Raw genomic sequence first — 5088 nt, 5'->3', positions numbered from 1 at the left:
CTGCTCCCCCCCGCCAGGCGCAGGCGCAGGCCCGGGGCGGGGCAGGCAGCGCGGTGGCAGCCTACCCGGAGCGGGGACCGGCCCTGCCGAAAGCTGCTCCCCCGAGCCTGGCCACAGCTCCAGGCCGGCCCCACTCACCGCCGGCCGGCCCTGTGGAGGCAGCTCCGGAGCAATAGTAACCGCCGAGGTTCAAGCCCCAAATAAACCTCCTGTGCGAGGGCCCTCCGGGCAACCGGATCCGCACAAGCCGTGCGCCGCGCCGCGCCGCGCCGCTGGAGAGCGGACGCGCAGCTCTGCCATGCGGGCCTGCGGTGGCTCGGAGCATCCCCGCTCACTACGCCTACCGAGGAGGATATCACAGAGCCCCACTCCTGCCCACGTGTACAGTTACACCTGCCTCTCTCTACCTCCTACAGCCCTGTGAGAAACGAGCTGCCAAAAAATCACAGAAAAGCAGGCAGGAGAAAGTGGGTTTGCATCCGTTCCTCGGTCTGTTCAGCGGGGCAGTACACTAACGGCTTGCGTGGCATTTGGCGGGGGCAATTGCCCTGGCAGCCTGAAGACCACAAATGTCTCTTGCTGTGACCCCGGTGCGGTGCAGCGTGACATCCGTCTGTGGCATCAGGTGGCCGAATTCAGGTCTAACCTGGAGGGGCAACTGCTGAGCTTCTTGGTAGCCGTGGGGCTGATTTGGGCTGTTCTCACCTTCGCGGCGATCTTGATTGCTAGGTCAGTAACGGCCCGATATTTCCAAGGAGCTTGGTGCTTGGAAAAAATGTCCATACCTGCATTTTATAAGTAAATGCAAAGCACGTTAAATTGTGCTGCACCTCTAGCTCACGTACATCTGGTCTTGGAGAGTTGCTATGTGCAGGCCACTCTGGGATCTTGAATAAAAGATGTCTTAGAAATACAGAGTATTGTTTTCAAGCCATAAAAAGGGCCATTTAATTCTCCACACTGCCAAAACCTGGAGAAGCATTTTGGAACCAGTCAGAAAATATTCACAGAAGCATTTTCTATCAGAAAGTACAGCTCTGTCAATGCGTCATAAAACTGTGTGTTAGATTTGCTGAAAACTCTCCTGTTTGAAGCAAAGTGCCTAGTTTGGGCTTTTGCAATGAAACCTTTTTGGCATCTTTTATGATTTTTTAAAGTGGTTCTTTTACTTTCTCATGAATTTCAGGATTTTCCTTTTTCGCTAACTCACAGATGTTTTCCAGGAGGGATGTAACAGACTGCTTGGCTGGCACTTTGAAGACGCAAAGACCTATGTAAGTATTGAATAGTATGATTAGTGCGAAATCAGGTCCAGTTTTATTAGTGTTCATTACGACTCCGCTGGCCAAACGCTCCCTGGCATCTGCCGGTTGCTTTGTAGCTACCAGTGTTGAGCCCCTGCCTGCGGTCAGAGCTGTGGTGATGCCCTCTGCCCAGTCCTGGCACTAATAAGGAACAGGCATAAAGAAGCTGAGCCCCTTAAATTATACGGAGTTTAATGTTTCGGGAGAGGAGGCTTGAGAAACATTTCAGTCTGTGTTTCTCCCACCCCGAGGGGTTATATTGAAGCGGGATTCCTTCAGAGGAGCGCTCTGTTTTAAGGTGCTGTGATGGGACCATATTGATGTTAAGCCTCTTTGAGAAGTACAAACTAGTTTAGCATTTCTGGAGCAAATTAATAGTGTACTATCTTGCAACCACAGATCTCAAAGTACTTGACCAAGTTCAGGGTTTTGTGAGCCTCTCCCCATAGTATAGGCTTGTTTGGGAATCTGGTTCTGCCCTGCTCAGCATGACGGAGCCACTCCCACATGTTGCACTCAGCAGGATTATGCCTGAGCAGGTGCTACTTCGTGCTAATAAAGACGACAAGATCGGGTCTTGTAGCGTAACACGATTTTTCTTTTTTATTATATTGAGCCAAGACCATTAAAAGTGCTTGATGGAGAATCTGATTCCCCCCTTCCCTTCCAAACGGGGTGATTTAAGACAGACCGTAGAGCTTTTGTTGCTGGCATTTTCCTGCTGCGGGTGCTGTAAGTGGGTAGATAGGCATACAGGTGGATGCTTTCTGTTTTCTGTTGACCTCTTGGGGCAGCAAAATGCTTGCACTCTTCATGGAGAGAGCCCTGGTGCCATGCTTGGCCCGAGCCGTGGCACTACACACCTTGCTCCTTGGAAATTGGTCTCTGCAAAGAAGACCGGCTACCTTGCATGATGGGGCCAGACTAAGGGAAGTGTTTGCCTCCCTGCTTTATTTCCAGCATGGGATTTCCAGGCATGCTGTAGTGCAGCGGTGCTCTCTGAAGGCAAGGGGCCTCCCGGGTGGTGGCGTGTGGGGAGCCCTGCAGCCCGCTGTCATCAGGCGCCAATGCAAGCCTGTCAGCGAGGCAGGCAACATGCCTTTATTTCTGCACCGCTCACGGTGTGTGGAAACAGCCACAGGCATGGGGAGGGGGCAGTAAAATCCAGAACTTTGTGACACGTGGTAGACAAAATAAAACTCAAAGCAGCTTCTGAACAAAAGTGTCTTGACATATCCGTGGATTGATTCCCCAGGGGCTCTGCTTTAAACACTTCATAGGCAGGTTTGAGCAGTTGAGGTTTCGGACTAAAAAAATCTATTGCATCTGAATGGATGTGATGCTTAAGCTGCTCATGAGGAGCAGAGCGTTGCCTGACGACTAATCCAGGAGTCCTGCAACCGGGACTCAGTCAGGAGCACTGAGCCTCCAGGAAATGCAGTATAGCGATGTGCTGGGGAAGCGGCGGCTTACGAGACTTGAATGTTCCCTGGGGATGAAAGTTGCAAGCAGCTGGCACTCGCTCACACAGCGGTACCCGTGTCCGTACCTACCAAAAGGCAACTTTCATGTCCATGATAACAGAAGTCCACAACAAAGTTAAATCAGGGCCCGGATCCTCAACTAGCATGAATAGATGGTCTCCTTAAAGTCAGGAGCGTTGTCATGTGGCACCGGTTGAGAGTCTGGGCCCACCATTACAGAGAGTCTTTCTTGGTGCACTAAGATTAAGGGCACTGGAAGAGCTGCTGAGGCACGTTTCCTTGTCCTCAAGTGCGCGGCTTCCTGCCCTGTTCCCTTCTCGCGTCCACACGCTGGCCCTGCACTGGTGGCTTTCGCTTTTGTTTCTAGCCAGTTTCCTTTTCTAGGTTGGTGCCTGGCTGCGATGTGTCTTCTCATAGAGCTGCAGGGACTTGTTCGTCTGCTTCTCAGTCCTTTTCCAGCTTCACAACCCTTCCAGCCTCCTTCCCACTCTCCAAAACCTTCACTGAGTTAAACTCTGGGGAATAGTTTCCATCTAAAGCAGGCTGACCATCTCTTTAAATAGAGTAAATCTGCTAAATCAAGGCTTAAAATGTCGTATGTTTTCATGAAGACACTCATGCTTTGTTCTGAGTAGCTGGAGTTGAGGGCTATGAGATTTTCAGGAGTTACCTGTTTTGGGTGTCCAACTTAAGCTGTCTTCGGAGGATCTGATTTTCTGGAAGTGCCGCAGCACTGCCTGCTGGCATTGACTCTCCGCTACCAGTCGAGTCCCTTTAAAGGAGTGATTCTGTGGCTTCCTGGGGTGCCTTGAGATCCTTTCAAGGGTGCCTCAAGGTGTTAGCAGTTAGGTGTGCAAACATGATTCACAAGATAAAACCAGAGATACCAACTAGGAATTCATAGCATTGATACTCTGATCTGCTGTGATCTTTCCACATTTTTTTGCAAATGGAAGAATTGGACTAGTATTTTTTGCTGTCAAAAATGAGTGAAAATTAAGAGCCGGCACTTTCCAAAGGGAGCCTTGGGCCTGATGAGGGGTGCCTCAAGTCTAAAAAGGTTGAGAACTGCTGATTTAAGGTGCGTTGGTTAGGCAGCCAAAAATTGATGTATCCAAAATGACTAGTCACTTTGGAGTATGTTGGACTTCTGTCAATACAGCATTTCTCAACTACTGGAGGTTGGCAACCCTGTTGTTTGAAGTCAGGACCCACTGCGATGCTTTAAAAACAAACACAACAGAAAAAAGAGGGGAAAAGTTGATTTAAAATGTAGCAGTTCCAGCAGTCATAATCCTGTACAATATTTTGTGTGCACTGAAAAGCTGACAGCAAGTGCTTGCCATTGAAGGAAAAAAGCACAGCGAATGAGAGGGTGAGATTTGATTTCCCCCTCTGCTTAAACTATAGCAATATTTCCAGTGTTTTATGACCACCTACCTCCAGTTGCCCATCCTGGGGGCAGACCCTCGCAGGAGAAAGCCCTGTCTGTAGCATGGGAGTACCTGGAAATCTGGCAATTTTTAGAGTAGGGACATTTTGTTAAGATTTTATGCAGGGGCCTTGTGACCACATTGTTTGGAGCTGCTTACGTACTCACCGAAAGTTTTGAGCCTTCTTTCCAACCCTCTTGCCTCAGGCCTGCTCCAGAAAAATGCCACCAGCTCTCTATACCAGGGGTGCTCAACCTCTGGCTCCCGGCCCGTGGAGCCATGCCATCCAGCCCTCAGGGCTGAAAATTTGGTGGGTGGGGGGAGCAAGCGGTGACTGATTCCCGCTCCCTCGCTACCAAATTTCTGGACCTGCCAGGAAGCCCCATGGCATGGGCCAGAGAGCGCTAGGCCTGATCCAGGCACACAAGCTAGCTGGAGGTGGCACGCGGGACCCCGTCTGGCCCACAGACCAACCCTGCTCCATTCATTCAGCCCTCGGCACCAAAAACTAAGCACCACTGGTCTCTATTAAGAAGCGAGGCACTTAAAGAAGAAGGACGTGCATAGGCCTGATCCTCCAAAATCTTAAGTCCACCAGCACCACCTTGACCAGTTCTGCTGAAAGGCAGCAGGGCTGTTCCCAGCAATAAGGACTTACGGGGGGGACCACTTAGGAAGGGTGATAAATAAAGACCAGTCCTGGCTGATGCATTGCTGAGCTAGCTCAGTCTGAAGTTGCAGTCACATTTCCTGTTGAATTATGCTTAGCACTGGATGGGGTTGGTTTTTTTTTTTCTTATTTTAATAAAACAGAGTGGCTGGGACAAGACAGTCAGACCACCAACCAGCAGGGGTGGGCTGGTGGCA

Source organism: Gavialis gangeticus, unplaced genomic scaffold (assembly GCF_001723915.1).
Source record: "Gavialis gangeticus isolate Ggan-Ray unplaced genomic scaffold, GavGan_comp1, whole genome shotgun sequence".
NCBI classification, from domain to species: Eukaryota; Metazoa; Chordata; order Crocodylia; family Gavialidae; genus Gavialis; species Gavialis gangeticus.
This window is presented reverse-complemented; position numbering follows the sequence as displayed.